The 12,087-nt window shown below is 41.9% G+C and overlaps 2 long non-coding RNA genes across 3 annotated transcripts; one reads left to right on the top strand and one right to left on the bottom strand.

The window, feature by feature from the left end:
- Positions 1-318: 318 nt before the first annotated feature.
- On the bottom strand, positions 319-10,809 carry LOC146761674 (uncharacterized). The gene is made up of 2 exons (XR_014942403.1): positions 8,547-10,809; positions 319-893 (listed from the first exon to the last, which is right to left on the bottom strand). It is a non-coding gene; the product is annotated as an uncharacterized LOC146761674 (long non-coding RNA).
- Positions 1,135-8,336, top strand: LOC146761675 (uncharacterized). Of its 2 annotated transcripts, none has more exons than XR_014942402.1 (2): positions 1,135-1,499; positions 8,104-8,336. It is a non-coding gene; the product is annotated as an uncharacterized LOC146761675 (long non-coding RNA). The 2 variants fall into 2 exon arrangements; XR_014942401.1 differs by lacking the exon at positions 8,104-8,336 and adding an exon at positions 5,055-5,637.
- Positions 10,810-12,087: the final 1,278 nt, after the last annotated feature.

The raw sequence follows: 12,087 nt of genomic DNA, 5'->3' as shown, positions 1-12,087 counted from the left end.
GACAAGATGTCATCCAGAGAGACCAAGACAGTCTAAGCAGTGGGCTAAGGAGAACATCATGAGGTTTAACAAATTCAAGTGTAAGGTCTTACAGGGGAGCTGGACTAGATGACCTATAAAACTCCCTTCCAGCTCTAAGGTTTCTATGATTCTAGGATTCTATGATATCAGTGTCATTCCCAATGTGCTTTCAAGGCCAGCAGTACTAGCTGAAATGTAAGGATCTGGAAAGTTGCTCCCAGCAACCTTAGCACCCCACATTTGGCCAAAACTCTCAAGTAAATCAGTATCAGCATGTTACAGCCTCTCCAATGAATACATGCATATATCTGTTTTATTTTCCAAAGTAAAGATCCCACCCAAAGAGTCAGTTATGCAAGAGATGTATTAAATGCTGTAGCAAGATATTCTTGCAAAATATTTAATTCCCTATACCAGGATTCCTTAGAGTCTAGTACTTGGGAATGCAGTGTTCAACAAAACTGTGAGTCACTTGAGCTTGTGCAACAAGTACTTGGCATAAAACTATAAAACCTGGCTTATTGTTTAAATGCAAGATAAAGAAAAGAAGAATTTAGTTCAGCATTATGGAAATGCATATATGTTTAGAGGGGAGAAAGAATTTAAAGACTAAACACTTCCTTACTTGGTTTTGGTTATTTTTGTAATCTTAGGGCCTGCAAAATCCTATAACAAAGAGTGTTCAAGAGTGCAGATGGCAGGGAGGGCTCTCCATTATCTTTGCATTCCTTTCTGGTTGTTCCAGTCATTGTGAATCCATAGGCCAACTCCAGAACCAGTGGGGCTTTCACATATGGTCATACCTTCAAGCTGCTTGAACAGTTCCCCATGTCGTCTTTGTCTCAGCTCAGTTTTCCTTCTATTGCATCATGCTGAAAAGGGAGACAGAGTGAACATTATGTGTTTATTGTGAGCACTGCTTGGAATAGCATCACTGGAAATACAGAAGGGAAAGAAGGAATGAGGTCTGCATAAGTGGCAAAAAGCAACAGAACTGATGGAATCAAGAAGGAAAGCTTCACTTTCTCAAGGTTGTGGCCAGTAATCCAACCTCAAAACGTATGTACTAAAGTAACAGCAGTTGAATAAGACCATGGCTTAACTGGTGAAGGAGACAAAAACTAACCAGAAACATGAGCAAACTCCTTTTGGGACCAATGTCCTCTAATTTCAACTTTTACAAGATCCAAAAATAGTCTTTCTATCTTGATGCTAACCAGGAAAGAAACTCCCCTTCCTGCTGCTGCTCAGAAAACTTTGCCTACTATCACACTTGGACATCACATGTTGATTCAGAAGGTCATGTGCTTGAGCAAAGATCAGTGGCGGTTTGTGATGCCTGCTGAAACATCTCTGGAAATCAGTTATTGATTAAAGTTTCATTGTCACTCATAACAGATTACTGTGCTAAGGGCACTTTCGGGCACACTCAATGCAATTCACCCAGGGATATGCCTAAGTTTGGTCAATGCTTGAAGGTAAGTACTGTTTTATTGCATTTTACATTTTGCTCAGCAGGTGTTTATGAGTGTTCAAAATGTAAACATAAAAATTTGACTTCAGATAAGAAGTTCTATCCAGAAACATGTAATAACTACTCAACCACCTGTGTCCATCTGCCATCCTGTTGCTATTTCGCTTTGAAGCATACGCACTTCTCTCTCCTTTATGCTCTCTTAGTGTCCATTATAGTCCCCATCCCAGTGTAGTTTACTGAGCTGTGGGTAGGGAACACATTGCTCAGCACTGAATTGCACACAGTTTTGCAACTACTAATCCTGAGCAGGATAAGCAAGATAGCAAAAATTACGAACAAGCAAAAATAACAAAACAAAACAAAAACAAACAAGCAAACAAAACAAATTACCCTGGTTTGGATATCAAAATGCCAGAACTCAGCTATTGTTGCTGAAACCTGGCCCTGCCACTCCAGAAACTGAGCTGAGAAGGGGAAAAGGAGGAAACAAAGCCAGGTGTTTCTTAAGCAGAAATCAGGTCAACATCGGTGTTCACGCCACGATGCAAATAAATATCAGTATGTAGTGAAGATTCTGCCAGTTCTTACTCAATTAAACTGCTTGACTTTACTGTCTCCTGGGACAGCACTGCCTACAGAGGCTCTATTTCCAAATCATCAGGTTCTAATAGAAGTTAACCTTTTCTGAAGAATATTAGCATTTTGAAACCCTAGACAGATGCTTGGTTTGCTCAGTGACCTGCTGGAAGTGAACACAGATCTGTGTAGAAATTGCATTGGCATTTCACAGAAGCTGAAATGTCCTGTAAGACGACAAACCATTCTTTAAAAAGAGCTGCCTCAGGCTGATTCATTTAAAGGGAAGTATTACTTCCCCCATGTCATTTTTTAGCCCAAACAATGAACATTATTATATCTTTTGTACTCTCGTAAGTGTGAGTGGGAGAAAGCAAGTCACAAGTTTTACTTACTGGACTGATTGTTCAATTGCCTCTTAAAAACACTCGTAAAGCTTGGATATCAGAGCTGCAGCTGCAGCTGTGGTTCAGATTTTGTATTCCTCTAGAAGAGAAGTTATCTCTGGTACTGACAGACAGATGGGCCTCCCCTGGGTTCTGGAGGATTACGAGGGAAAAGCTTTGTTTCCTGTAAATACACAGGACAAAATAGATACTTCATCATCTTAAGTGTTCCTCTGCCCCTTAATTTTTCATGCATGCTTCAGAGTTTGGAGTTAAACAAATAATGAAAGGGGGATGTGGGAAGCAAGAACACCAGCTGAAGAATTATAGAATCATAGAACGGCTTGGAAGGGACATCAGTGATCACTTAGTTCCAGTCTCCCTGCCATGGGCAAGACCAGGTTGCCCAGGGCTCCTTCCAGCTTGGAAAAATAAAATGTACTCATGCCTGTGATTGCCCAGATCAAGGTGTTGCACCTTGCACTTGGTCTTGTTGAATCTCAATCTTCATCAGGTTAAGGCTTTACATGTAGCACTGCTGGAGTGTTCATTGTTAGGTAGGAAAAGCGTTACTACAAGTTTTGGATGCTGCAGATGTCAGAGTGTCATTTCAGAAATGATGGGACGTGCATGCAGCTCTTTGAATATGAATGCAATAAACTCTGAGGGAAGAGGAATCATTTCTGCCTGCTCAACATGGGTAAACCACCAGCCTGGAGGCATCAAGTAGCCTGGCCTGCAGTCCTCTGCCTTTTCCAGCTTTGCCAACTGATCTAATGAAAATCATCTCCCGTTGCATTTCTTATCTCACAGTCTTGATTTTTGTTCCAACATCACTGAAGCACAGCTGCAGGGTTGGTCTTCTATTCACAATCCCTGATCTGCCTGCCCTTTACCAACATCCTTCACCCCATTTTCACGCTTATGCCAAGAGATGTCATGCTCCATTGGGCAGAACTTTGATGTGACACCAGTGCCAGTTTTGCCTTATCTCCTCCAGCTCCATATCAATTGTCCATTCACTTATATTCTTTCCACACTAAAAGGATGTGAAATGCCTCTCCCTTCTGACAGTTTCTACCAGTGGTCCTCCAGATTGGAAATTCTCTGTTGACAAAGTTTCAGTGCCAAGATATCATCCAAAATTCATAGGAGGAAAAGTGCCCTGGAGCTCATGGAGACCTGGGCCTCTGGATCTTTGTGGGTTGTTTCCAGCTCAGGAGTTTCACAGAGCAACCCAAATAATTTAATATTTAATACCATATATTAGTGGGGAAGAGGCTAATAAAACCTTGGCAGACTGCATGAGGTGGGCTGTATTAAGAGTCTATGTGAATGGCCACATCTTACACTGGGGAGCAGTTACTGAAGGGAATCACTGCCCTCAGTAGTACAGCAGCACCAGCATTTTCTGACTGCTCACTGAGTAGGAAGATAAGATGAGAGGAGAGTATAGGTCAATGCCATATCAGATATACCAGATAGCATTGGAATCCTTTGCATATTCAAGCAGGACAGGCCCCAGAATAAGCTCAATCCACTTAACAAGTATTTCAGGAATGCACCTGGGATGTAGTGTGCTGAAATAGCCCAGCCCACAGCAGGTGAGACCCAACCTGCTCTTAAGAGCAAAACACCTGGGACAAAGGACAGAGAACATGGGTGGGAGGGCATGATGTTGGATCCTGAAGAAAACTTCACACTGAATTGTGAAGAATTGCTCTCAGCAAAAAAATCCTGTAAGGTCTGGTGGAAAATGATATAATTGCAATGAGGTTTTGAAATGTCTTCTAGGAATTTGTCTCTTTGCTGTATGTTTCACAGGAAGTACTAGATAAAGTACTGCATTCTTGCCTCACTGCAGAAAGCCAGCCTCAATCAGAGGTTTGACAGGAAGGGCATAGAGCCAAAATTCCATATTACTGCATTGTTTTCAATGCACTGCTCAGTGTCCATTGAGGTGACCTGTTCAGCTACAGATGAGCTCAGTAGGATGATCCACAGAATGGTAAGACCAACAGCTCAGGATGATGAAAAGACAGTTTGAGTGAGCTTGAATGCAAGGCGTACCCATAGAGGAGGATGAGGAAGAAGGATTTCCTCTTCTGACACAGATTTCTCTTTAGAGAAGCTCTTAGGAGTGATGAAAACAGCATGACTGTCAGAAAACTCATAAGAAAGACTGCTGTAGGCCAGATTAAATTGCTGATTGACATCTAGCACAGGTAACCTGCAGCTTTCATTGCATGTAAAGTCAAACATTTCTCTGTCTGTCACTGAAATCCAATTTTCAAGAGTAACAGTTAATCCTAGCTGGAACTCTCAAGGCAAACTGAGACCTGGGGACATACTTTGTATCTCTTATCCTCCTAGAGAGTATTTACATTGCAAAAGGTCAGGCTTCTAGAAACTAACATTGGTGAAGCTGTGCATTTCAGAAGGATTTGAATAGAGCTATTCTAGCTCGTTTGCTGCAGGTTTTGTTTCTACAAAAATGACATAATCATCATAAATAGCATTTTTTTGTATGGTACTGTGCATGCCATGAATTGATATGTTAATTCCCTAAAGCATCTGTTCCTCCATATTCATAGGTCCTTTAAAGGATCACAGCCTACATCTTTGCATGCTACTATTCCCTACATTCTGCTGCGGATGAAGACTACATTTCTCTGTGAAATATGAAATATATTAAAGACACTTCATCTACACATTCTCTGAAATATATTCCTAAAGATGTGCTCTTGGAAGGATGTTTTGGAGGAGAAAAGTAGGAGTAAGCAAAGTCCTTTGTTAGGAGGTAGGAGGTGTTGTCTACAGCAATACTGGGAAAATTTGTCATCCAGAAATTTGGCAGCGTTGACTCAGAGAAATGCTCTCCAGTATCCAGCCAAGTTTTCCATCCAACCATTTACAGGTATGATTTAGAAAGAAGCTACTTGTGTAGTTAAAAGAAATTAGATTCCTGTGTGATGGTGACTTCTGACACTAGCTTCCACTGCAGCTACTGACAGTGAGCCAACCTGAGCTGGGCCTTATGGATCTTCAGTCAAAGGAACAAACTGGGAGGAAAGAAAATGAAGAGTCTAGTTTCATCTAGAGAATATCTGTTTTCTTTTCAGTGTTTAAAGGAGTAGAGTTGGAGATGGGAGGGCAGACACATCTTCCTCCTCAATATCCATGGTGTCAATTATTTTGTTATGCCTTCGAGGATCAAACATTTCTGAGACTTGGAGAAGCAAATAATGTATTTTCTTGGTTTGAGAAGTCAGAATACCAATCATCCCATACTCAGAGCCCCAGACCTTCTAGAATCAGGTCTATGTTGTTTTAATAATTCCTCAGCCTCTTCAGAAATTGATAATTCCTCTTGCCATACCCAATCTTACTGCTTCTGAAGCAGTATCTTCCTCATGGTTATCATCTACCCTCACTGTAATAATCTATTTCCTGACCTGATCTGTGAAGAAAGTGCCACTCAGAACATCTCAGTTTATCCACTTTTGCTTGACTTTTTTTCTACCAGCTGATCAAGTATGATTCATTGTTGTGGATCCACAGTAGGAATTTCCCATTCAAATCCTAGATGAGTTCACGCTTAACTCTTAATAGCAAGAGGTCAAGCTTAGTTTTAGTACAAGATTTTCTTACAGTTTTGGATCTAATAAAGAATAGTAAACAAGAAGATGGTATTACTGCCCACATGTGAAGGCTGGTACTCTCTGTTACCAACACCGGTGGTTAACAGGTCTATATATCCTGGTCCACACTCATAGAATCATGCAATCATAAAATTGTTCCAGCTGGAAGTCTGACCCTCAGAAGTCATCTAGTCCAACTCCCCTGCAACAAACTGGGACACCTACAGATGGATCAGGTTGTTCAGTATCCTATCCAGCTTGAATGTTTTCAGGAGTGGGGCATCCACCACCTCTCTGGGCAACCTGTTCCAGTGCTTCAGTACCCTTAGCATAAAAATCCTTTTCCTTGTATCCAATATAGTTCTCCTCTGCTTTTGTTTGAAACTATTTCCCTTTGTCCTATCACAGCAGACCCTGCAAAGAAGTTTGCCCTCTTCCCTCACATAGCACCCATTTAGATTCTGACAGGCCACTCTCAGGTCTCCCTGCAGCCTTCTCCAGGCTGAACAGCCCTGGCTCTCAGCCTGTCCTCACAGTGGAGGTGCTCCATCTCTGGGATCATTTTTGTGGGCCTCTTTTGGATACTCTCCAACAGGTCAGTGTCTCTCCTGTACTGAAGAAACTCATTTCCTTAAGAAGATTGTTACCTCTGCTCTCTTTCGTCATGTGCTCAGGTTTTTTTTTTCTTGACTTAAGAATTTATGGCTTGAATAATCTGAAGACTCTTAATCTCTCAGCTCTGAATTGTGCACTGTTCAGGGCATGTGCACCACGTGGATTATAGACAAAGTACCTGTAGTAAGCAGCTGACATATAAATCACCACTGTACCATCTAGCCAGCCTTGATGACAAATATATGTCTCATGTCAGCTAAAGGAGTAAGGTGAGTCACTAGAGACACTGACATCATTCTACCCACACATGAGGTAGGGTGAACTGATGGCCTTCAGGAAGAGGGGAAATGGCTTTAAACTAAAAGAGGGTAAATTCGGACTAGATATCAAAAATAAATTCTATACTGTGAAGGTGATGAGACTCTGGAACAGGTTTCCCAATGAGGTCGTGGATGACCCTTCCCTGGAAGCATTCAAGGCCAGGCTGGATGGGGCTGTGAGCAACCTGGTCCAGGGGGAGGTGTCACTGCCTATAGCAGGGTGTTGGAATGAGATGATCTTAAAGTCCCCTCCCAACCCACCCATTCTATGATTTTATAATTCTATGATTCTATGACCTGTTTCTTACTTCTGTATTGGAAGGTGGTTTAGTGGGTGAAAGGTCTGCCACAGATTTTCAAGGAAGTTCAGGGAATTTTCAAGCAGAAAAGAATAAGGATCTTAGGCTCATGGAGACCACTTAGCAGGAGGGGAAAAACACATTGTTGGTGTCAAAACAAACTAATGTCAGAGAAGATAAACGGCACCCGGGAATTCAAAAAATTGCCATAGAGAATGTGACTTGAGCTTAGAATTTTTTTTAGGTCTATGCTTGTGTGTTTTTTTTCACATGAATACAAGAGGAGAAAGGATGTCTTGAGAAACCTGGTGTGAAGGTCTTCTGTGTTGACATGTAAGCATGTGTGTTGAATATTCCCTCTGTGCATCTCCCACAGAGGGAATGGTAATAAAACCAATAGTGAAACTGCAGGACAGAGAGCTCTGATGAGGCCCAGGAGGCAACGTATGTGCAAATACTAAGATTATATGAAGCTTTGGCAAGTGTGCCTAGAGTCCAAGGCAGTAGCAAGAACTGGAAACTTGGTGCCTGACTGACCAGTTCTCCCTATGTCTAGAAATAAAGCTATCATTAGTAACACAGGATATGAAACAAAGAGAAAAATGCAGGCAGAGTTGAACATTAATAGATTATAAAACTTGCTATGCTTGGTGAGCTCCAGGCTGAGTTGTGTAGCGTTAGGAAAACAAGATAAAATGTTAACCCAATAAAAAATCCCAGTGGTAAATAAGCAACCAACTCTCTAAAATCATTGAATTTTTCTGCCAGCACGTCCATCATGTTTCCCTGGGATGAATGATCTGCAGTCCTGGGACACACACCTTTCATGTGATCAGTGCTCAGAGAACAATGCTGCCTGACCTGCTTCTACTTGCATTAGCCCTGAAGACGTCATAGCTTCTGATTAAAAGTTCTCTTTCATCCTCCCTCTTTACTTCTTGATGGTTTTTGAGAATTAAACTCTAAGGCCATAAAAGGTTCTTCAGACCACATACATTGACTATAGGTGTGGGTGTGATTTGTTTCCATAAAAATTCTTCCTTCCTTTTTTACCTTCATAGTTCCTGTAACAGAATGTCTTCCTGAAATGCAGATAGAAAACAAAGCAAAGAGTAAGGTATGAAGCAAAACTTCCCAAATACTGCAAATTATCTCTCTTGATTTGCAGATATTTGCTCATAACAGTCAGCTTTGCCATAAGCCCCACTTACCAGAGGATTTCAGAATGAGTTATGATGGAAAGATGTCTTTTCTAGCCAGGAGGAAACTACGACTCAGGGAGCACACTTTCTTGACCCTTGGCTCCTGCAGCCATCATGCCACTCTCTTATCTTCACTGACAGTATCTTCCGGGTTATTGTAACACAGTGAAAGGAATACTACAGCCTTCAAAGGAAGTGTTTTCTAACTTGTGTCAGTAAACAAGTGCTTACCTCACCTGCAGTCACCTGACTACATGTACTCACAGAAACAAAGGCATATGAGCAATTGAGATGAATGTACATAGAGCTGTACAAAGGCATTACTAAGTTGTGAATGATCAGTGACTAGGGCAACATATTTGTGCCTGTATCATTGTCCTTTCCCAGCTGCCAGGAAGGCTGATGCTCCATGTTTGGGGGCTGGGTGCCCAGAGAGTTCTTACAGTTGCAGCCTGGTGTTTTCCTACAGCATTTAAATGTGGTCTGCACACATTCATGTGGGGATTGTAGTCAAACACCAATGACTTCCCAAGAGTTTCTTTTGTCAAATGACAGATGCTTCTGTTGTCACAGGGTGAAGTGACTGACCCAAACAGTTTCATGTACAACCTCACATCCCACTGTCAGGCGCCTGTTGGCCTTCAGTCTTTCCTTGCTCTATGTATTTATTTATTTATTGTAATTAGGAATTGTACTGCCGTGGAAGAAGCTTTGTGGTGCTATCAAAAGCATACAAGACATTGCACTCAGGTAAAGGTACAGATGCTCACTGTAGTCTCTTAGCATGAGAAATTCAAATCTCTTGTAAAGATGTGATGAAATACAGACAGACATTTTAATGCTTAACACTTTGGAGAGCTCATACAGTGCCATACAGTGACAGTATCTCAGAAGAGAATAAAATACTTAATAATCAAGTGCCTTGCAGCTGCAGGAGACTGATTCCCATGCTCCCTTGATGTCTTACAAGAGTTGGACTTGATGATCCTTGTGGGTCTCTTTTATGATTCTATCATACTTATGGAAAACCCTGAAGGACACTTTGCATCCAGGGATGACTTTGGCTTTGACACGAAGCTTGTTTTCTTCTAATAACAAGTCGAGTTCTTTCACTCGACGAATGGTCTTGTACATGACATTTGGCGGGAAAATCCCTGAGTCCCTTTTTTTATTTGGAGATCTCTCCCTCTTTTTCACTCTTTGCATCTCTCTCCCAGGCAGCTGGCAAGGCTGACTGCACAAAACTGACAGAGTTAATTAAAAATTGATAGCATAAAACTATTTTTCCCTCTTGTCTCATTAAGGAGTTTAATAAATAGCACTATGAACCTGAGGCTGTTTTTGCAGTAAGTGGGTTTAATTAGTGTTTAACATAGGCTAAAAGAGAGAATTTCAGAATCAATGCTGGGAAGTTAATGACATCATTGCCAGGTTGAAAGAATTTCTTCTGTCAAAAACAACCATAAAATTTGGAGACTTCTGGATTTGTTTCTTCTCTCTGTCTGTGGTCAGGAACTTTTAGTTTTCAGTTTACAGGAAGAATACTTCACCAATCCACCCTCCTTTCACAGTACTGCTTCTTCAAACTCTGCCTGGGCTGTTGGCATCCAGCTTTGTGCTTTCAGACATAGCCAGTGTCACCAGGAATAAAGACTGCAGAAATACTCCTGCCCTCATTTACTTTGCCTGTCTTCACAGCCCATTTCTCTACTGGAGGTGATGTGGATGAGGGGAAGATTTGGGGGCAAAGTGCTCTGACTGAGATTAGGAAAAAAAAAAAAAAAAATAAGACAGAAAGCAGCTGTACTGGTTCTTCTGGGCAAAGAGGGGTTAAACGTCAGAAGGCATGTTGTTATCAGTAGTGGCTGTATTATGAATATGTACAAGGCTTGGGCACCATGAACTATGTAAACAGTCACTTTAGGAGCTGTATTTTGAGCACTCACTGAGAAAAGATTAGATGTCAGGGGGAAGTTCTTTACTGACAGGGTGGTGAGGTGCCAAACAGGCTGCCCAGAGAGGTTGTAGATGCCCCATTCCTAGAGGTGCTCAAGGCCAGGTTGGATGGGGCCCTGGGCAATCTGATCTGGTAGTTGATCTGGTGGCTGGCAGTTCTGCCTGTGGTGGGGGGGTTGGAATTTGATGATCCTTGAGATCCCTTCCAACCCAAGGCATTCTGTGATTCTGTGAAGAGCAACCTGATGTGGTGAGGACTGTGGGGAGAAATGTAAGAGATAAGTTGGAGTGATCAGGTGGGAATCAGGCACAGAGAGATCAGCACATCCCATGTACAGGAAGAATTGCACAGGAAGATAGTAATAGTTTATATTGTCTTTATAGCACTCTTTTATAGATGTCAATGCAGCTCATATTCAGGTGATGGAATATCCTAGAGCTCAAAGACAGTTACTAGGAGCTGGACATGATGATCCTTACAGATCTCTCCTAAACTGGGTTGTTCTGATTGATACAATTCTACTTTAGTTTATCCATGAACAGGCAGAGCTGTTGGCTTGCCCACATTCCCACAGGTAGCAATGGCAAAACTTGGAGCAGCAGTCCTGAGTCCTCCCCTTCAGAAAGTACCTAATCCAAAGCACGCTGCACAACAAAGTTGGCTCACTTCCTTTCTCTCCTCTGGGTAAATGGATGCACTGGGATAGAGCAGAGGGAAGGTAAATCCCCAGACCAAATAAACTTCCAAGATCTCTTCTGCTTCACATTTATTTGTTTGTTTGTTTTTCCTTGTAGTTCTGTGAATACAGGTGGGAGGGAAGAGAGAGCAAGAGATGCTGGTGGTACGTAGAAGGGATGTACATAGATAAATGAGCCTGCAAATCCACATGAAGCTGGGAACCATGTAAGGTGACACTGCAGGACAGACAAAGCTGTCCTTAAGAGAACTTATTATTATTATTCTCTATAAACACTTAGATTTTCATTTCTGTGTGACAGTGAATTTGGGATACAATTACTTACAGTCAAAAATGGCCACCAGTGAGAAAGTCCCTATATGCAGGGAGAACAGGCACATATCATCTCCTTCCCAGTAGTTACTCATTAAATTGGAGATCTTTTTTCCTTTTTTTTTTTTTTTTTTTTTTCCCTAAAAGCAGGTGGAGAACTAAATAGCCAAATGCACATAGACGTCTGAGTTACTGATTAACTCCTGGATTTTGTAACCCGAGCAGTTCTTATGTTGGTTTACTAGGAGACCAAAACACAGAGCCCTGCCAAAAAGGTCTCAACCTTTAATTAAACACTTTACTGCTCTTGCAACACGCCTCTGCACTGGGACAGTTGGGACGGTACTGCCCTCTACTGATGGGAAGAGTTCAGACCTGTTTCAATGCCTGCAACGCTAGAGGATAGATGAGTCAAAAATAAAATCGAAAGAAATCCATGTGGGACAGGACAGGTTGAATGTAACCTCTTCCTCAGTGTGCTGGATGCCAGAGGCTGAAAGACAAGGAATGCTCCCCAGGCATCTGCTCCAGGGCATTCACTGCAGATGGGATGCTGGGCAACTGAGCCTTTGGCTAGAAACACC

This window comes from Coturnix japonica, chromosome 2 (assembly GCF_054131305.1).
Source record: "Coturnix japonica strain WE chromosome 2, WE-NBRP24, whole genome shotgun sequence".
NCBI classification, from domain to species: domain Eukaryota; kingdom Metazoa; phylum Chordata; class Aves; order Galliformes; family Phasianidae; genus Coturnix; species Coturnix japonica.
Note: the sequence above shows the minus strand (reverse complement) of the source record. Positions and strands in the feature narration are given on the sequence as shown.